At 38.0% G+C, this 22,917-nt stretch overlaps 1 long non-coding RNA gene across 5 annotated transcripts in view; it reads right to left on the minus strand.

Annotated features, from left to right (window-relative positions):
• The window catches only part of LOC105942035 (uncharacterized), a 197,751-nt gene that overhangs the window by 174,336 nt on the left and 498 nt on the right, over positions 1–22,917 (minus strand). For all 5 annotated transcript variants that reach the window (XR_009245162.1, XR_009245164.1, XR_001168290.2 and 2 more), the window contains exon 2: positions 1,233–1,290. This is a non-coding gene — a long non-coding RNA (uncharacterized LOC105942035). The remainder of the gene's footprint in view (positions 1–1,232; positions 1,291–22,917) is intronic.

Consider the following 22,917-nt stretch of genomic DNA (forward strand, 5'->3'; position numbering starts at 1 on the left):
ATATAAATTTGGCTTCAAAAATTAAAAACAACAGTTAAAGTCATGTCATTTTTCACATTTACTTTATATGATGATGGAAGGGGACCCTCAAGAAGGTTAAGTGCTTGGTCCAACAGCAGCAACCAGTGAGGAGCAGAGAAGAGCATCCAAGGCACAGCCTCCGAATCCTAACTGTTGCTCTGCTCTGTAAGAGCCCCAGTATGATAATAGGAATATTGACACCAAGGAGAAGACTGGTGGTCTGCAGGGAACATCAACTTCCCATTTGTGAGAAGGCAGTTTCCTCTTCCAGCAGGAGACATTATAACCTTCCTTTTAATGTTATTTGAAAGGTGCAAATGTGTGAACTCTAATATGTTACTTTAACAGTATAATGTCACAAGTAAAAGCCAGTGATTTCATTTGTAAATTATAAGCTCTGGAAATTAAATATCATGGTCATCCATAAACAATAAAAACAACAACAACAAATGTCAAGCTTCTTGTTGCCACAATTGAACTGCAAGTCCATTACTGAATCAATACACTCACTAACAAATCTCCCTTCTGGAATAACCTTGCTACACAGATTAAAACAGTTTTGGAAGGGGGAGTAGTAATTCTGGGAAGCTTGGAGAAGGGAGAATGACCTCAAACCAGAATTTGTTCAGTAGACAACAAATTCTGGGCTGGCTGGGTGGAGTGTTACAAAAGGGAGTAGGATGGCTAACAGTTTTTTTTTTTTTAATAAAAGAATAGACATTTTGGCGTAGGTACAGAGGATAAAATGATCAAATGGAACTTTTCCTTCAAATAAATACTGTTATGCTGTATTTTCATGGTCAAAGTATTCCATTTGTGGGCACCATTGGTCTCAAAAACCAATTTGGCTTATCTGTTCTCTCTTCCTTACATATATCTCAAATGTTATAACAGATTCAGAGAAACAGATGACCCAGTCACAAATACTCACTTTTCCAGGGTCTTCCCTTTAAATTGACCTTGGACTTCACAGACCAAAGAGAGTACTTATTCACCTTAGAACAACATTTAGTCTGGAAAAATAAATTGATAAAATGGAAGCAAAGGCAGGGTTGCCCAAAACAAATAAATAGTCATTGAGACAGCCAAACCAATAGATTAGAATGCAGCACCCTAGTCTTTACAGGGCATAAGTGCTTACAGGAAATGTCTATTTAGATTAATGTCACACCATCAGTAGTTTTACAAGAAATTTTAAAACATGAACTTACACAACTTTTTATGTGGCTTTGTGTATCTGTTCTTTTAATTTGGAAGATATTTCTAGTCCTGGGGAGAGAAAGAAATAATAGCCTGATGTTCAGTCAAATAGTATATGCATCATGGAAAATCTTATTGTTTACTATGTATTTCAATAGTCACAGATATCAGCTTTTTTTGTTTTTGTTTTTGTTTTTTTCCTAAAACGTTGGTCTGTAGAGAAGAAAACACATATAATCGTTTGGTGATTTTTGTGTGATTATAAGGTACCCATGATTAAACAGAAACCAAGTTCTGGATGACTTGGATCAATAAAATTGCTGCTATGTTAGTGAGTAAATTTCCACAATTAGTATAGCATGGCTTGTGTGGGATGTGCCTGTTTTTAAATCTCCAGCTGCCACCTACTGATGATGGCAATTTTTTTTAAGTTCTGGAAAAAAAAAAAAAAAGCAAGGCTAATGTTTGATTTGGCTGTGCAAGTCTGAAAGGAATTATAATCAGAATTTTTTTCCAAGCAAGATAAAGATATAAGCATTAGCACTTAGACTGAGCTAGCACTTTCTAAATCCTGGTGATAGTGCAGCAAGTTAAAGATGTTTCTAAATTCTGTGTTATTTCTCTCATAGTAAGTGGAATTTACTACTCCTACCTAAAACTGAGCTTGTCCTCTACTCTGACAAAGGATATATGGCAAAAAATACGTCTGTACTAGTTCTGGACCCTGCCCCCTGACAAACAGTGAGTTCCTGTCACTGTGCTCATAAGAAACACTAAAATGAGAGAACACATCAAAAACGTCATACAGGAGTTGTGGTGAGCCACTCTTTCAGTCTAACACAAGCCAAGTACGTGTGTGAAGCCACTTGACTCCCAACTGGGTGGTCTGCTTGCTAAAAGCCAACAAGTGACTTGGCTGATGAAGCAGAAGCATGAAGTGGAATTGTTCCTTTGACATATAATACATTTCTGACCAAGAAAATTGTGTCACTCATGAGATGTGGTTTTTCAAAGCCACTAAGTTTTGGTGTAGGTGTCAGGAAATGTACTGTTCAGATTCATTAGTTTATTAATCCACTTAACTCTTATAACATTGAAGTTACGTGAACACTACCACTTCCCCCATTTCTGAGAGAGCACTGATGAAATGCTGAAATGCACAAGATGAAATAAATAGCCCAGAAGCATATCTGTAGTAAAATGCAGAGTGAGGATCAAATTGGGCAATCTGATGCCAGAGTCTATGCTCTTGCCCATGACAGAGTCATCAATCCAGAAAAACTTAAGTAAAACTATCAGTCAATAAATAGTCATGGAGTGCTTGAAAGCTCTGAGAGGTATAATACAGCAGAGGAGGCAAGACCACAGAAATTTGTGTAGCCATCCAATCTAATAAAAGAGAAGCTTTGCTGCACTGCCTTTCCAAAGTAAGCAACCTTCCTCAGCCTATCCCACCTTCTCGCTAAATGCCTTATTCAGCATGCCAATTATTTGTTTTATAACATTGAACCTTGAAACCATCTTGCTCCTTTGTTGTTTAGTTGCTGATTGTTTCCTTTGAAATGTAAACATAATCGAAATCATTTCTAGGATCTTGAATGCCTACCTTTATTTTATTTGGTAAAAAGTTATTAGCCAATACTATTCTTTTTTCCTTTTTCTTTTTTAAAAATTTATTTTATATTGGAAAGGTGGGTATACAGAGAGGAGAGACAGACAGGAAGGTCTTCCATCCAATGGTTCACTCCTCAAGTGGCTGCAACAGCTAGAACTGAGCCAATCCGAAGCCAGGAGCCAGGAGCTCTCCAGAGTCTCCCACGCGGGTGCAGGGTCCCAAATCTTTGGGCCATCCTCAACTGCTTTCACAGGCCACGAGCAGGGAGCTGGATGGGAAGCAGAGCTGCCGGGATTAGAACCGGCGCCCTTATGGAATCCCTGGTGCGTGCAAGCTGAGGATTTTAACCACTAAGCTATTGTGCCGGGCCCTATCCTTTTTTCCTTTTAGGCTAAGGTTTTTAGCTTTAAAATGCAAAAGACATTCAAGGGAAAATATTTAAAAGTTGAAATAAAAAAGAGCATAAAAGAAATCTCTAAGGGCTGTTCTCCCCACTTGCAGAAATGTGAGCTATTTAGCAAAACAATGTCCTTAAATTTGAACATTTGACTCTCATGTCATACTCTCTGTAGCCACCTAAAACTTCGGTGTAGGAATCTGTGTGTCTATATCCTGGCAGTTAACTTTTAAAATGTTTTTAATCATCTTATCAAAAGTATTTTCACATCAAAAAGTATAAAACCCTATTTTTTAAAAAAAATGTTTATCAACTATTTTTAACTGCCATTCATTAGGAAATACAATTTTAGTCAATATCCAGTATGTGAGCTCCTAAACACAGAGAGGAAAAAAATGAGCAAGTTTTATGAAATAGTGTTTCTTCTAAATTTATATAAGACAGTCTGACACTTTCCAATTTATCGTATTCTACTAAACATTCTGGTCTTGACTGACAAAATTGGTCTCACAACTCCCCAGCAAAAGGCACAGTTGTAGACAATTGAGGCATTTTTCTCCTATTTCTAGCTTTCTGATAGATGAGGTGTTAGACTCTGTTGAGAGGAGGTATGGCATCTTGGCAAATGAGTGGAGACATATTCCAGGGCAGTTGTGCACGCACTTGTGAGCTTGCCAATCACATTGAGTAGCATTACTTGCCCACCCGCTTCTAAGTCCCACTTTCAGAAAATATAGACTTGTATTATGCAAGATAAGACTTTGTTCATGTGGCTATCCAGAGCCACTCATGAACCCACTGGCTTCAATTGGGGGCAGAGTAAATGGGTGAGGAGTATGATATTTTGATCTTTCACAAAAGAAATTCTTTGAGAGCATATCCTGTGGTGAATCTACAAATTATCTACAGAACTTCACACGGCATCCTGTGGGTACACTGAATAGAGAAGCAGCCTCTACAAACAAGAAGAACACTGTACTCAGAATCAAAGGAAGTGGGAGTCCTAGTTCAGTGACTTGGCCAAGTCACCCAAACTCTTTGAGCTGTTACTCCTTATTCTCTAATATGATAACAGAACAAAGCACCGTCCATCAAACAGGGTTATAACGAAGAGCAAATGAAGTAATCACTAGAAAGATCTCTGGGTTCCTTCCTGTATGCCTCTTAAACTAGATCTCAATGGTTGAGAAGAATTTCATAAACCCAGCAGTTATTTAAAATAATCCATATTTATTCAATAGATTCTATTGGATTGTAACTGTACAACCCTCATAATTCACATTTCAGTCATTTCTCTTACTGCATGCCTTCTTCCTTACAACGCATTCACTCTGTCCTCACAAGAGAGAAAGGCCTTTTATTTCTTCAAAAATTTGCAAGCATTAACAGTACCTTGGGATAGAAAGAAGTGGAGTTACTTAGTGAGACAGAATGAAGGCAATGAAGAACAGAAGTAAGGACACAAGCAGTTTCAGAATGGTGGGAAAAGCTGGATTTTGAAGTTAGAAAACTATCACTTAAATCTCAGCTTCTTAATTCACCATCTATGTGTTGTAAATGGAATTGTCTCCCCAAAACTTCTATGTTGAAATCTTCACATCCAAGACCATAGAATATGACTGTATCTTAAAATAGTCTTGAAGTTGGTAAGTAAATTAAAATGAGATCATTAGTATGACCCTAATTCATACTGGTAATTTTAGGAAGAGGCAGTTGATGCCCAGACCCACATAGAGAAAAGACCATGTGAACACAGAGAGAATGCATCCATCTATAATCCAAGGAGAGAGGCCTTAGGCAGGAATCAACATTGTACACATCTAGATCTCAGATTTCCAGTTTCCCAAAATGTGAGAAAATGTGCTTGTGTTATTCAAGTCACTTAGTTTTGGCACTTTGACTGGTGATGAGAGTCCAAGCAAATTAATACACTATGCAATACAGAACTGAAACTAAATCATCTTAGATGTTTATGATAGATTGCTATAGGCATGTATTTTCTGCTTGCTTTCTGAGAAACTGGAAAAAATTTCTTGGTGTTCCCTATGTAGGTGTATCATTCTGAGTAAGGAAGAATTTGTGACTGCAAAATATAATTACACAGTGCATAACAACACTTCAGCAATGACCAACTAACCACAATGACAGTGGTCCCAGGATGTTATGTTATTCTTGTAACTTAGCAACATGGTGCTCATCAAAAACCACTACAATTTGAACATTATACTCTTAACTTCATTATATATGGCGTAACTTATGTGTTTATTGTAAAACTGGTGCAAATAAATTTAGATTTTCATTTTTATAAATGTAATACATATAATTATGCAAATTACATATAGTACTTGATCATAATAATGACCAAATATGCTGCTGGCTTACATATTTACTACGCATTTATGGCTACTCTAGGGCATACTCTACTTAAAAAAATAAGTTCTTGTGCAGTAGACTTAGGCAGGATCTTAATGAGTTTTCCAGTACTGAGTTAGAGGAGAGAAGAGCTCCAAGTGTGTAACTGCCTGTTGGGAATCTTCCTGTGAGCTAACATGTGTAGGTAGAAAAAATAATCTTGAAAATTCTAGGCTAATGTATATGTTTGTGTCATAGTACTTAAAAATAATTCAAGAGGTATAAATGTTAGAGTTATTAATAGAAAGGAGTTTATAAATATACAAGGAAATAAAATACGGTTAACTGTACAATGTGTTTATGTTTCAGCTAAGTGTTATTACAAGAGTCATTTTAAAACTGAAGATATTTACACAGCAAAAAATGTTGAAGTAAGCTAAAATATTTCAAAATTGTAACTTAGCATGAGTGTCAAATGTTTACAAAGTTTAAAGTGGTGTACAGTGAGTCCTATGCCTTCAGAGTCATTTGTTATTACTCCCTGCCTTACCAAAGCAACTTCCAGTCCTGTAAACTCCATTAATCATGGTAAGTGGGAGAATCAAGATGATAGGATAGCATAAGAACACATTTAAACAGATGGAGACTCATTAGCCAGAGTGAAGCAGAGAAAACACATTCCAGGATATAGGAGAGGAAAGATCCAAGGTAGAGAGGGACATGGAGACTGACAGACATGGGAAAGCAGTGGAGACAACAGTATAGTGTTGCAGTGACCAGATACATTAGAGGCAATCAGCAAGAGGTGAACTGAGCTCCTCTGGTGGCTGGAACTCCAAAACAGCCAGGTGGGAAGAGGAGTTCGCTGGAAGTTCAGAAATTGAACCCAAATAACTGCCTGTCCTGCTGATATCTCTAATTCAACCACCAGCAGAGACAGAGCAGCAAATCCCAAACTGGCAGTGTGAGAATAGGGAGGACCTCACACCCCAGACCCCCAACAGAGCCTCAATGGCTGCCATTTTGTGTAGGGAGGCAAAGGCTGTGGGATGGGACTATGTATGCAATGAGCTTGGAGCAAACTCTTTTCTGGCTCATGCATTGCACCAACGTGGTAATCTAGAGGTTCCATCCAAAATAGATCCAGGTATCCCCCAGACCTAACAGCCAGCAGATCTAGAACTCCACAAGTGGCACATCATGTGCCATTTTGTGCAATGTGGCTAAGGCTGCAGAACAGGAGGGACAACCGAGAGCTGTGCATGCATGGAGGCGGGAGCAAACTCACTTCAAATACAGTACATTGCACTGGTTCCACATCAAAAATACCAATTTTGACATCATACAGGTCAAAATAGGTCCGGGTGGCTGCTAATGGACAGCAGGTTCCAGCAAGATCAGTACCATCAAAATCCTAATTCCTGCGAAAACCCGGTGTCTCCCTAATCCTGGGAACTGCTGAAACAGGAAGTGGGGGAAAAGTTGTAAAGAAAATGGTGCAACCACATCATAGGATCACAGCAGATAGAGTGCTGATGTCATGCCACCTCCAGTGCAGCCTGCATGAGAAATCACCAGGTCGAGGCAGAAGCTTCAAGGAAGGCTGCCTCCTGGATTCGGCTGCACCTCTAGTGGTCTTGGCATTCCAGGCTGTACTCTCTTTGTTCTTACCTTCATGGCTGGAATAATACTATTTATGTGCGGCAAAGGCTCAATATTCCTTTATAGTTCTATGAAGCCTTCTGACAGGAGACTGGACAAGGATTGCAAGCAGTATGGGATAAAAACTATCAGGTCACTAGCTTTAATAAACCTACCTGGGACTATTTTTGAGAATTCCTAAAAAGAAGATTATAATAAAGATCTATAGCTTAAAAAGCCATACAGGAAGAAAATCTAAGAAAAATAGACAGGTTAATATTAAAACCAATGTAAGGCACAAGGCACAATGAGAGCTAACCACTTAATGATTAAAACTGCAATTGGTGCCAAACTGCGTCCACAAGAAATAGCAACTGCAGTCTGTCACCAGGCTATTAGAGAACAATCTTTTCTCAACAGACCCACTTACCTGTGGGAATAATTGTTTGTAGAAAGGTAATCACATGAATAAACAAAGAAAATGCCCCTTTGCAATAATTTATTGTATATAAGTTGATGCCTTGTTTTTGCAAAATGTACTCAGATACAACTGCCTTGAGTTGTCGTGTCTGTTTGTTACTCGCCGAATCCTTGCCCACTGTTCCTGGGTCCTGCCCCCATCGGACTGATTGCTCCCAAGTGAGCAGGTCCGTCGCATGCTGAGCCAGGAGAAGAGGCTGCAGAGACCATGGTGCAAGTCTAACACAAGAGCTCAAACAACTGACTGCAACAAAGAACTGGGTACCAAATGCAATAAGTAAAATTGAACTGTAGACCTGTGGATAACACAACCGAGAAACCTGCTCTAAGGAGAAAAATTTGCTAAGCAGAAATGCAATCACCAAGAGCAAAAGAAGAAACAGAGGCACAGCGAATATTACTAAAGACTCCCCTGCAAAGGAGCAAAAAAGCCTTTGCCAACCTCAGAGTTAACTGAGGAATACACTGAGGAAAGGGGGACACCAAATTCAGGAAACTCATTATAAAGCTTCTTTTCAACAATGAGAAACACAAGAGTTCAAGGAATCTAAGGAGTATGTCATATAGGAAATAGCAATACTGAAACGAAATCAAGCCAAATTATTGGAAATGAAGTATGCAATAGTGCAAATTAAAAATTCAGTGGAAAGTCTCAACAACAGAATGAAAGAGGCAGAAGAAAGAACTTCAGAATTAGAAGATATTTCTTGTCACAATGGGGAGACAATCAAAAATCTGGAAGCAGAGTTGGGTCAGGCTAAAAAAGAGTCAAGAATTAAGAGACACTGTTAAGAGGCCAAATATAAGAGTTATTATAGTTCCAGAAGGTGCAAAAAGAGAAGCTGGGTTTAAAGCTGCATTCAAAGAAATAATAAACAAAACTTCCCTAATATTGAAAAATATTTGGGAAACAAAATCCAGGATGGGTACAGAACTCCCAAGAGGTTTAATCAAAACAGTTTTCACCACAGCACATGATCATCAAGTTCTCATCAATTGAACAAAAGGAAAAGATCCCTAAATGTGCATGAAAAAAAATCAATTGACATAGAGACATTAGAAAGAAAATAACACTCACAATGTTCTTCTCATGGGAAACTGTACAAGCCAGAAGAGCATGGAGCGACCTATTCCAGATACTAAAGGGAAAAAAAAATTGCCAGCCCAGAATAATGTACCCAAAAAAGCTTTCCTTTGTCTTTGAAAATGAAATAAAATTCTTCCACAGAAAAACTCAAATATGTCTCTTCCAAATTTGCCCTACAGATGAGACTTACAGATGTTCTTTTAACAGAGAAAAGTAATAGCACCCAAAGGCAAATGTGCAGAATATCCCCTTAAAATAGCAACAAAAGATTATACCAAACAATGAACAACACATTGCTAAAATAACAGGACCAAATTGCCACCCATTCATGTTAACCCTGATTGTAAATGGCTTAAACTCATCAGTTAAACAGAATAGTGAACTGGATCAAAAAACAAATCTCACCTTTGTTGGTGAGATGCAAAGACCAACAGAGACTATATTTCTGTTTTTATTTTCATGTCTTTCAAACAGTTTTTATTTTCATATTGCATTCTTCACTGATTCGTAGACCATACAATAGCATCATTTTCTTCAAGAAGGTTCTTGATTTTCTTTTTCATTTCTGCAGTGACACATTAGTCACTCAATAGCATGTTATGTATCTTCATGTCAATGTAAATTTCTATTTTTTTCTTTCCATTGTTAATTTTGCTTTGTGGCTTTTTATTTAAGGGGATGTATAGTAACTGTGTAATGGAGACTATCATATCCAGATGTGAAGATACAATGCAGCAAGCATCTCTACTTCCAGATAAAGATGGACTCCCAATAAAACTGTTAACTATAATAAGTTGCTGGATTCTACCATTGTCATTCCCGTAATATTGGACTTATGCCTGTTTATGAAGAATAAAACCATTGAAATAGTAGAGTAGAAATCTGTGGGGGAAGGAAGAATTTGGATAGGGAGTCAGGGAAATCTGTGGTAGTTGCTAAACAGCTCATACTAAGGAAGACCATTCTGTCACTCTTTCAATTCCTGAATGAAGCAAATCTATGTAAGAATAGGATACAACTCCAACCAATGGCAACCTCATTCATTCAGCAACAGACTGGGAAGAGTGCCGGTTATTTCTGAATACAGATTGAACATTGCATTTGACAAAAAAGAAATATATATGAAAACTTCATCTTAGTGTCTAAAAAATTCTGTTCTACAGCAAAGAGTTATTTGATCATTTAGTAAAACTGAAATGCCAGTGACCATGCATACATACCTGTACCAAAGTATCAATTACCAGTACATGGATAAATAAATGAGTTGCTGAGAATTACTGGAGAACGAAAGCTAATTCACAAAGTGATTTTTCTCTCCCGTGTGTGTGCTGAATAAAATATGTAATTCAGGAACCTTGGGGAAGGCCTTATAGAGCATCTTTCATCAGACAGACCCAGCAAGAACACTGCCACATGTTGTAGTGTTACAGCGCTTTTTCCTTCTGTTATGGACCACAGATGAAACTTGAAGGCCATGTGACAACACCCAAAGAGTTTGCATAAATCCACAGCTTTAAATCTTCTCTTTGCTCTGGCAGGTCAGTGCCAATCAGGTCCTTGAAACAGAAAGTTTACTGGGGATTACTGTGCTTTCATCCCAGGGTTCCTTCCATTTTCTAGACTTTGATAATGTGATAACAGAACGCAGATGCTGGAATGAAAAAAATCAGTATTCTTTCAGCAAAAAATGCACCTGCAAGTTTCATAACCACTTTTGACACATCTTTTAGAAAGCAATGAATTTTAAGCTTTGTCTCCAAGATACAATATTTATAAAAATGTATTTTATATATTCTTGTATCAAATGGAAAAATAATTTATCTGTAAGGTTACACACCCACTTTCCCAAATATTCCAAATTAACTGCATTAGTTATGGGTGTTATAGCAGTTTTTTAAAGCATGATCTTTTTACTCAGGTACACACAATACTCCTTGTTTATCTGCTATGGTGTCGGGGGATATGTTGCAAGACCTCCGCTGGATAGTTGAAAAGTCAGATGATCTAGCCGTATATATTAGCTCATTTTTCATTACTTTACTTGAAATATCCAGGCAGTGCTTTTTGGAAAAGCAAAGCTTTATTTTAGTTTGCAATTTGGAGGTTACAATTGAGTGTCCAGCAGACCCCTAGCCTGGCATCTATGGAGATTGGCCATAGAAGGTAAGGGGAAATGATCACACATTAAGCTAGGGATAAGCGAGAGCAGGTAAAATGAAGGTGAATTAAACAACCAACCCTATCACAGGAACCAGCATCTAGTGGAACATCATCAAATGTTAAAATATACTTTCAACATGTTTGTGTTTTTTATTAAATGCTAAGTGTCTTTGGACTTACAGTAAAAATTATGACAGGCCCAAATCTGCATACTAATCAGTCAGAATCTAAACCACAGTCTGTCCATATAAAATAAATAAAAAGCCGTGGATAATACATAGAAGATAGATGGTACGTGTGGGTTAGAGATAATAGACATATAAAGATGACAAAGAGAACTAAAGGTAGATATAGAGACAGAGATAAATACAAATGCCAGTGACCCTATAAAAGTACAAAGAACCTAATTCAGATGAATGAATAAAGAAAACTTTGGAAAGCAGTGCTATGAAAGAGATTCAAATGAGAGGGAGTAGGCAAGTGCATTCTGAGAGAGTTCCATTACATGGCTTAGTTTTAAACAGCTCATGTTAGGGTGAGACAAGCATGCATGCTCTAGAGCAGCAAGGGCACTGTGAGTCTGGAGTGGAGTCAACAAGCAGGAAACAGTAATAGAAACTGGATAAGTAGGCAGCAGGGTCAGATCAGGTAGGACATAGGACATGCACTCCCACACACTTTTGCAGATATGGAAGAGCAATATGATTCAATAAGCACATTTCTGGTTAAAATTTGAATTGAATGGTAGATTATTGCTTTTGGAAGCTAAGTGATGGATGATAGCAACTTGAAATATCAATGTAAATAAAATGACAGTAAAAACGATATGGATTGATGATGCATAACTAGATGGATAGATGGATCTAAGATGTTGATGACCCGGCATATGGATCTAAGTGGATTATCTGAGTAGTGTCTTGAAAGTAGAACTGCTAAATATAATTGATAAGTAGAATAGTGTACTGAAAGTACAATTGACATTGATGATAGGTGTGGGTTAGGACAAGATTCATAAGGTAGATGCTGTACTGCAGTATTCTAGGCAGCTGCTTGGATACCCACACTCAGTGCAAGTTTGAATTCTTGCTGTTCTTCTGATCAAACTCACTACTAATGCTGTTGGAAGAACAACGGATGACGGTCCCAGTACCTGGGTCTCTATTACCTATGTGTGAGATCCTAATGAAGATCTAGAGTTCTGGCTTTGTTCTGACCCAGTACCAGCCCCAGCATTTGTGGAATGAATGAGGAGATTGCAAGATCTCTTTCTTACTTGCTTGCTCTCTCCTTCTCCCTGTCCTTCTCCTTCTTTCTATTTCCTCTCTCTGCCACTCTCTCAAATAAATAAATCTTTAAAAATTATTGAATGATACACCACATAGGGTAATTGAGTGTATTACAGAAAATAATGAATAACAGGTGTATATAGAAAGCATTCGGTCTGGCCCAATCTAAATCCTTGTCTTGTATGTGCCAGGATCCCAATTATTTCTCTGCTGTTAAACTTCCCATCTGGCTCCCTGCTTGTAGCCTAGGAAAGCAGTCCAGGATGGCCCCAAAACCTTGAGACCCTGCATCCATGTGGGAGGGAGATCAGGAAGAAGCTCCTAGCTTCTGGCTTCAGATCAGTTCAGGTCCAACCTTTGTGGCCACTTGAGGAGTGAATCAGCAGACAGAAGATCTTTCTCTCTCTATCTCCTTCCCTCAGTATATCTGCCTTAGCAATAAAAATGACTAAATCTTTTTTTTTAAAAAAAGGGAAGAATGCATTCAAAGGATATGGGGTGTTGTTATCATAAACATAAATGTAATAATAAACATGTTTACATTATTTGCAGTTACTTGAAATTGCCTGAAAGTGCTATCTTTTGAATGTGATTTATGTTCTGGGAGCTGTACTCAAGCCGGTGGTGGAATCTTTGAGAGACAGGGCTCAGCAGAAAATAATTAGATCATGATGCACAACCCTTAGTAGGGATTAACGGTAATGTCAAAAGAGTGTGTTAGGTTTGAGTGACTGGATTAGTTCTCACAAGAACGGACTGGGAAAAACAAGGATAGGCCCATCTTCATCAGTTAGCTCTGAATCTACTTTCCATCATGCTGTAATGCAGCCAAAGAGCCCTTATCAGAGACCAGTACTATACATTTTTTTGTAATTTTTATTCACCATAATAATGATTAAATAAATTTTTTCCTAATAAATTAATGAGCCTGAAGCAATCAGTCATAATAATAGCAAAAGAGATAAGACACTATCATTAGGCTGATTTCAAGGTAAAGAAAAATATGGTATCATAATTGACTAACTCTGAACCCTAACACTCTTATCTGAGGTACACAAATGTCCTTGAAAGCTACTGACATTTTCTTTTTAGTTGCCATGAATGGCTTAAGACTTCACATCAAATCCTGAGGCCAATTATAAGGAGGAGAGCCGCTTAGATTTCTGAAGGCCTACAAGAGACACAAAAGCATGATATACTGAAGAAGGACAAAATCTTACATTACTGACCCACCTCCACTTACTGATACAAAACCATTCACAGTGGGACACACAGCTGATGGTTCATATAAACAAACATGATAGAAGGTTGCTGATAACCTAACTCCTATAACTCAATATCATATTCCTGAGAAATGAAATAAAATTTCTTATAGAGCATATTTTGACCTTTTGTAAAAAAGACGTCACTTTCTTGACATGACTAGAGGCACTACAGGAGACAGAGGTCAGAGAGGCCAATGAGTGCTATTTGCATCCTGACAAGAAGAAAGACAGGTTACAAAAATGTTAGGCAGGGGACAAGAAAACAAAGGTCTCCTGGATACTCTCCCCAATCATCACCAGAAAATTCTGAATGCTTCCTTAATAAATAAAAAAAGAGGGATTTTTCCCCCTGAGGTTATCATTGATATGTTTCACCATTTGTTAGCCTTAATGTGCAAAAAAAAAAAAAATTGCATAAGTACTTTAGAAGAATCCAGACTTGAAACAACTATAAGTATTTCTCACACCTCTGGCAGGCAGAAAGGCAAATAAGCATATATAAGACTTGGCAGGATTTCCTAAAAACCTGAACAGATGCATTGAGTCCCTCAGCCTGCCTCCTTGACTTTCCTTGATTTATTTTCAACATTTCTGCTACCATTAATTGGTTACATTTATCCTTGTGGGATGAGTCAATGCTATTATCTCTCCTGTAGTTGAATATTATAATATTATCTCATTAACTTCTCCATCACTTACTGTGTTCCTTAGTCTGCAAGAATGTCATGTCGCATGGCATCTTTTAGTGTAAGTTTTCCACCAATATTTTTTTAAAATCTTTTTGTTAGCGGGTTTTCTACTAACTAGTCAAGGGGTCATCTGCCAATTTATAGAATAAAACGTTAGACACGTATTGCCTCTGTTATCATGAGCTGTTGAGCAGTGTTAGAGCAGTTAACTCCCTAGCACAGGAAGCACATGGACTGTCAGGCACATTATGAAACAGGAAAGCGACTAGGGGCTTGAATATGGATGCTTGAGTCTTCTCACTGGAATTAAAATGATTACCCCAACCAGATTACTTATTTCTAAGTACAACTAAATATCACTGAGAATCATTTGTCTCCTCTGAAGCAAACATTTATTCATGTCTACATGCTTTTAAAAATATGAGTTGAATTAAACTGATCTGTTTAAAGGAGGAATACTATTCCTATTTGCTGTTTTATCCTCTTCCCTGGTTTAATAACATGGCTGTTGACCATCATGCTAGGTTTCCAGTACTCTCCAGTACTTTCTGACATTCCAATTAAAAAAAAAAAAAAAACTAGGGCCCGGCGGCGTGGCCTAGTGGCTAAAGTCCTCGCCTTGAAAGCCCCGGGATCCCATATGGGCGCCGGTTCTAATCCCGGCAGCTCCACTTCCCATCCAGCTCCCTGCTTGTGGCCTGGGAAAGCAGGAGAGGACGGCCCAAAGCTTTGGGACCCTGCACCTGCGTGGGAGACCTGGAAGAGGTTCCTGGTCCCGGCATCAGATCGGCGTGCATCGGCCCATTGCAGCTCACTTGGGGAGTGAATCATCGGATGGAAGATCTTCCTCTCTGTCTCTCCTCCTCTCTGTGTATCTGGCTTTCCAATAATAATAAAATCTTTTAAAAAAAAATCTAGCTCCCATTTTTTGCAATCAGCTTGAAAATCCCAACTAAACACCCACTAGGACAACTTGCTATGTCCAAGTCACTTCCATTATTACTAGGAACGGCAGTGATAAAAATTAAATATCCTGTATGCCCAACCTCAACAGTAATAAAATGCTAAAGTGTAAACAACACAAACTAAAGTTATACATTACAGAATAAAATAAACATATATTGTATTGTTGTATTGTTCGAAATCTCATGGAAATGCAAACTCCTATTGTGTTGCAAGCAGTAAGACCCAAACTCACTATTACTAAGATGCTATGTAATGGAAGCTCATCTGGAATATCCTTACTTCCAAAGTTCCACCCAGTGATTCATTTATTCTCTTTTTGGACTCCACACAGAAAGTAGTTATCCCTGCTGTTCAAGAAAGATGTAAAATTCTGCTCCTCCCTTGGTGCTGCTGACATTGTTACTATCAAAGGGAATAGTTGCCAAGCACAACACAGATCCAGATGGAGCACAGCGACTTGAGAGAAGAAAGTCACAGCATCACAATGCCACAGAGAGACTTTGGTAGGTTTTTAATCAAATCAAATGTTCTGAAAGGAAACAGCTGAGATAGATTTGATACTCTCTGTACTCTCATTAAAGGTGTAAACAAGAAAGAAAATGATAAAAAAAAAAAGTAAGTCATTCCACTGAAGCACAATAGAGATAACATAAATATAAGACACTCCAAAAAAGAATCCAGATTAGCCAACTTGTGTTTCCTTAGCCAATCTAGGATGCATAACTAGATGCCCAGGAAGAAGAAAAAAAAAAAAACTTTGCTGAAATGTGTCAGATATTTATAATTAAAAAAATACTCCTGGAGCCATAATTGTGTAAAGGATGTAAATGCATAATTGTGGTGTAAAGGGTCTAAAAGCAGTGCTGACATCACATTCCATCTAACCCAGCTCCTTGCAGTTGGCCTGGGAGAACGGCAGAGGATATGCTGAGAGTTTGGCCCCCTGCACGCAGCAGGGAAGCCCAGGTGAAGTTCCTGACTTTTCAGCTTGGTCCAGCCATGGTGGCCATTTGGGGAATGAACCAGTCATGGAAGATCTCTGTGTGTCTGTCTGCGTTTGTTCCTCCTTTTTTCTTTCTGTAACTCTGGCTTTCAAATACATAGATAAATTTTTAAACATACTTCTAACATTGAAATAGAAAAATAAAATGTTCTGATCATTGTGTTTATGTACTCTGATATATATATTTTAACATATGGTTTCATATATATAAGAAATATTAAAATATTTATACTAAGAATATTTTTAATAAATCCAAATGTATATGAGTGGCATCTGGAGTTTGAAAACTTGAAACTATACAATGTAAAGAAATTCAAAAATTGTTTGCATTTTGGGAAACAAGGCTGATTTGATTTGTAGATGATGAAATTTAATGCCTATGTAATCCCTAAGAAATAATAATTTTAGTATAATTAAATTTTCTTATGTGGTTTTCTTTCTGAAAATGCATAGCTCAATTATTTTCCCATATATATTTTAAAAAGGAAAGTTGGAAACTTAAATGGCAAAATGGTCCCATTAATAGTAACAATAAAATTTGGTAATAGCTAATTGTGAATATAACAAGCTGTGAGCAGGGAACTGTATACTCACACCATATTCCCAGATGAGAAGATCCAACCCATTCAGATATAAAACCTCACCTAATAACTAGATAAATGTAATAATATTCAAACATAAGAACTGAAGCTAAATAGGTTTTTTTCTCCTTGAAATATGACAAGTAGAGACTAATATCATGGCATAGCAGGATAAGACACAATCTGTGCTGTTGGAATCCTGTGGATACCTGGCTTCTTCACTTGCCATCCAGCTCACTACTAATACAGGGAAAGCACTGGAGGAAGGTTCAAGTGTTTGAGCTCCAGAAAGACATGTGAAGAGACCCCGAAGTAGTTGCTGACTTAGCCTGGGCCAACCAAGACTGTTGTAGCCATTTGAGGATTAAAATGGTTGATAAATGGGGATTGGTCGGGGGTGGAACAACACGATAGTCTAGTGGCTAAATCCTCGCCTTTCATGTGCCAAGATTCCATAAGGTGCCAGTTTGTGTCCCATCTGCTCCACTTGCCATCCAGATTCCTGTCTGTCGCCTGGGAAAACAACCTGGAGGAAGCTCCTGGCTCCTGGATTTGGGTCACCTTAGCACTGACTGTTGCAGCTGCTTTGGAGTAAACCAATAGATGGAATCTCTTCCTCTCTGAACCTCCTTCTCTCTGTATATCTGCCCTTCTAATAAAAATTATAAATACATAAAGAATATGTATAATATATATGTATATATAAATAAATAGTTGACAGGGGGGATCATATTCTCTCTTTGTAACTCTACTTTTCAAATAACTAAATAAATATTAAAGGAAAAGAAAAGAAATATGGCAAGTACACAAGTACTCGAAAAGTTGGAGATTTTATAAAAGATTAATAAAAAAGGTATGTGCTTGTCAGATATTGAAATGTAGTCCATTGTGATTGTAGAAGTAAAATAGAATAAAGACATAAGAATAGAGAAACACTTCAGTGGGGTTAAAATGGAGTCAAATGTGATCCAAGCATCATTAGTATCTATCAATGATAAAGTTGTCATTTCAATTCAGTATGAAGAGAATTTTTTTATTCAATCAGTACTTTTGAGACAAGTAATCGTCATATAAGTGTAGATGCATCCTTATATCATAACTGCAACTTAATGGCAGATCACTTGAAATGTGAATGTAGAGAATGAAAATTTTAATCATCCTAGAAGTAAATATAGGAAAGGAGTGAAAATAACAAACACCAATCTTCATGAATAAGCTTGATAAACATTTTTACAAGATTAGGCTTGATTTAAAGTGGAGAAACAAACACCATCTGACGTAAGTGATTGAGTTGTTAAATTTTCACCCAACTACTGTACTTCCAGGAATATATTCTATGAGACTAATAGCAAGAGTATTGAGCAAAACTCTATTTTTCTCCTCCTCCTCTTCATTCTCATAATGTTGATTGTGAAACAAAAAAGAATTTTTAAAATACGTTTTTGACAGGGCCAGTATAGTGGCTTATCACATTAAGCTTCCAACTGTAATATTGGCCTCCCATATGGGCTACTAAAGACCTTGCGACTCCACTTCTGATCCAACTACTCCCTGCTAATGCACCTGGAAAAGCAGTAGAAATGTTCCAAGAGCTCGGGCTCTGTACCTGTGTGGGAAAATAACAAAATGCTCTAGGCTCCTGGTTTAAGATTGGCCCAGCTTTGGCCATTACAGCTATTGAGGTGTGACTGGGTAGAAGGACGTTCTCTCTCTCTCTCTCTCTCTCTCTCTCTCTCTCTCTCTCTCTCTCTCTCTCAATCTCTCTCTCCAGCTTTAGATAGCTTTTAAAAATCTTTAGAAAATAGAATATTGAGGAAAAAGTTGTTGTTTACAATAGCTATGCAAGTATAGAATGAAATAGTCAAAAAGGATTGTGAAATAACTTGGAAAAAATTAGCATCTGAAATGCACACACATTGCTTATTGACTTGAAATATGGCTTATTTATTTGAAAAAAGAACAGAAGAAGAGAGAGGTGTCCTATCTACTGGTTCATGTTCAACATCTAGGGCTAAGACAGGCTGATACAAGAGCCTGCAGCTGCGTTTGAGTCTCTCACATGGGTGGCAGCAATTCAAATCCTTAGGCCAAAAACTGTAATTTTTAAAACTCACGCATGGGAAGAGGACAATAATCTCAAAAATTCTGGAGGTAAAAAACCCAAGATTAAGAGTGGGTAGCATCAAAAGTGATTGCTAAAGCCATTTTTCTTAGCACTGGCAACTTCCTGGAAGAAATGGCTAAGCTAATGCATGCCTGAGTGCCACATCCACCTGAACTGTCCATGTAGTAGCTTCATGTCTGCTTCCTCCTGTAACTAAGACATGTTCTCCCAAGTGACATTGATTCTGCCAACACAAATAAAAGTACATAGAAAGCAAAGACAAGCAGATAATCCCGATCCTGAAGTAATATGAACTGTGACACGATTGTTCTCCTGTATTTCTTTAGAAGAATCCTCAAGCCCCAGTTGTCTCACTGTTGGGTTTTAGAGGTTTTGACCTTTACTGGGGGAAAGCTCTGGGTCCTGCCATTCCTCTGAAGGTCAGGTATCTTCAAAGCTCTGCTTTGGTGATTCTCAAGACCTTATCTCTCAACTGCACAGTGTCATTGGGCAATTTCATGTGTTTTCAGTAGTGAAATATCTGTCCATAAGAAATCTGGCCCCCTTTGCAACTTTTTCTATATTCTTTTGAGATAGGAAGCGTGGAAATTGACCCATGTAAACTCTGATGGATCTCAGAGAAAGCTTTTATCTATTTAAGGTCTGTTGAAGCAAAAATAAAAATACAGTGTTGGTCTTTTTTATGACAGGATACTGGCCCTGTCTAAACTCTTAAAAAAAAAAAAAAAAAGATGCGTGGGCCTGGCACCACAGCATGGGTCAGGCACGGTAGCCTAGTGGCTAATATCCTCACCTTGTACATGCCAGCATCCCACATAGGTGCCGGTTCTATTCCCGATGGCCCTGCTTCTCATCCAACACCGTGCTTGTGGCCTGGGAAAGCAGTCGAGGACAGCCCAAGGCCTTAGGACCCTGCACCCACGTGGCAGTCCTAGAGGAGTCTCCAGGCACTTGGTTTCGGATTGGCTCAGTTCCAGCCATTGTGGTCACTTGGGGAGTGACTCAGCGGAAGGAAGATCTTCCTCTGTCTCTCCTCCTGTTTGTATATCTGACTTTCCAACAAAAAAATAGTATGTAAATATTTTTAAGAAAATATTAGTTTTTATTTGACATTCAACTTTATGTGGAGGAAGAGGAGGAGGAAAAAATTTTGCTCAATAGTCTTGCTATCAGTCTCATAGAATGTATTCCTGGAAGTGCAGTAGCTGACATTTTATCAACTAATTTTGCTGCTGCCCATCGCCCATCAAGAGTTCAGTGATCATCCCTTCCTTTTCCTATCATCTCAAGGAATTACCTTTTTATCCATCATACACACTTTAATGAGAATGATTTCAATCATTGTACTGTTTCTGGGGACCTGCGTGTAAGTATTTCTTCTTAACAGGTAAAAAACGGTCCCTCTTTAAATTAATTTCAAGCATCATATAAAACTTAGCACTGATTATGAATTATCATCATATTTCACAATATTTACTCTTGCAAGTATGAGAACGCCTATGTAAACTACGTTAGTGACTAACACGGTCCTGGGCTGATGGAATTAAGAATATCTTTGGTTCAAGCAGCTCATCATTATTTTTCCCTCCAGTGTTACCTTTATCGCTTCTCAGCCTTTTGGCTAAGATCAAGTGTAGTTTTACCCATTGGACTTATTGATCCTTTACTGTTTTCTTTCTTAAGAGTCTAATATATTGGGCCCAGCACGATAGCATAGTGTTAAAGTCCTCGCCTTCCACACTCTGGGATCCCATATGGGCGCCGGTTCTAGTCCCGGCAGTTTCACTTCCCATCCAGCTCCCTGCTTGTGGCCTGGGAAAGTAGTACAGGACGGCCCAAAGCACTGGGACCCTGCACTCGTGTGGGAGACCCATAAGAGCTCCTGGCTCCTGGCTTCAGATTGGCTCAGTTCAAGCCATCGCAGCCGCTTGGGGAGTGAACCATCAGACAGGAAGATCTTCCTCTCTGTCTCTCCTCCTCTCTGTATATCTGCCTTTCCAATAAAAATAAATAAAACTGTTTTTAAAAAGAGTCTAATATATCATGGATTCTAAGTTATTTGTTTATTTTTTTCTCTGCCAGTTTTGGTTATACCCCTGGAAACATACAGAACATCATGATCACAGGGTCTGGAGATTCTTAAACTCCAATGTACAAGCTACTCATCCTGACATTTCTGAGCCTATGTCAGGATGATTGGGCAATGAGATGTATGAAATGAATAGGAAAGGAAGACAAAAACACTAATATCAAAAACATCTGAAAAAGAAAAGATAGGCAGATATTTCTCCTCCCATCTCTCCTCCCCATTACTTCCTAACCTTGAAGAGCCAGTTATACCCTGTGGCAGAAAGCAGAACAGATCACAGCAGGGAAAGACAGGAAAAATATGCAGCAAACTTTGTACCCCTTCCAAGCTGTGATTTCTGCTTCTGTCAGAACAGAGCTAGGAAAAGTCATTTAGCTACAAGGGAAACAAATATTTTTATGAATTTACTGAATTGAATCTAGCAGCAACATGAGACTGTGGGTTTTAAACTATTCCCAGTTCTAACATAATCCAGAATAACAGGAAAAACAATGGGATAAGTTCTGGCTGTCAATTAGGGTTTAAAAATATATATATGCGGGCTTGGCAGCGTGGCCTAGTGGCTAAGGTCCTCGCCTTGATCCCATATGGCTGCTGGTTCTAATCCCGGCAGCTCCACTTCCTCTCTATCTCTCCTCCTCTCAGTATATCTGACTTTGTAATAAAAATAAAATAAATCTTTAAAAAAAATATACATATATGCATGAAAGGAGAAACAGATGCGTGGATAGATTTTGAAAAGTTTGTGGGAAATGGAATTAAAACGTAAGTTTATTCTGATGTGAAAAATAATTTGACATTATGCACAGAGTAGTGTCGTAAAACTTTGGAAAATACTTGTTTTAAAGAAAACTGCATGTATTTCAGATTTTACTTTTTAAAACTTATTTACCAAGATAAATGTACTTTCTATCTCATTTCCACACCACTTACAATATCTTAAAGAGCAGTGTCTTCAGCATTTACCCTAAGTACAGGGAATGGCACCACGGATCAGTATCAAGTGCTTTCTGTTTACTTTTCATTTAAGAGAAACAATGTCTGCGAGATAGAATTCCGGCTGTGACTTGAGAAGGCAAGGGCACCAATATTTCTATCCTTCAGTCTGTCATTACTGCAATCACCCATGTGATCCAAAATTATATTAGATAAGACAACTAACAAGGTCTGGGAAAAAAGTGCTCAGTATATTAATTAGTGACATAGTAAGAACATTTATGAAGAAAGAAAATACACAAAACACTATCAGCATCCTAGGCTGAAAACAGGTTGGGCTAAAGGAGAAAAATCCCTTAAAAATGCTATAAGTTTAGATGAGGAGAGACCAAGAGGTTTAACGGTCTGAAACAAACAACTTTTATTAATGAATGACATACTGAACAGAAGAGAGATGAAAGAATTATTTATGTCAACAGCTACAAGAAATGATGCAATCATTTGTGCAAATATTCATGAGAGGTATTGTGTGCAACACAGATTATTTTTTCCAACCAGTAGATTCTTGGGTAAAGGCTATATCTCAAAAGTATTACATTTCAGATTCTCTGATTTGGGTGACTTTAAAACAGCTCAGTAACTTTTTCCTTTAATCATGTGGTACAGTATAATCTCACTCCTCCCCCAACTCGTCTTATTGATCTTTTTTTGACTTTGGGAATAATAGAATTAGTTATAATGCTATAAGAATTTTGAGTTTAGATCTACAAAGAGAACAAAACAAACAAAAAAATAAACAAACACAAATAAACAAATAATTTGCCTGGCTCTTTTCCTCTACTTGGAGTAATGAAGCACCATTAAGAAAAAAATCTACACTATCAGATGGAGAATTATGAGGAATCCCAGGACTTGTGCTATTTGAGTCTTTCTGGTCGGGATGCAATAGGTAAGAGAGTAAACCTGGAGAGGATCCTGGGCACAGGCTGCTTTGAATGCAGTCACCCATGAAGCCTGGAGTGGC

This window comes from Ochotona princeps, chromosome 3 (assembly GCF_030435755.1).
Source record: "Ochotona princeps isolate mOchPri1 chromosome 3, mOchPri1.hap1, whole genome shotgun sequence".
NCBI classification, from domain to species: domain Eukaryota; kingdom Metazoa; phylum Chordata; class Mammalia; order Lagomorpha; family Ochotonidae; genus Ochotona; species Ochotona princeps.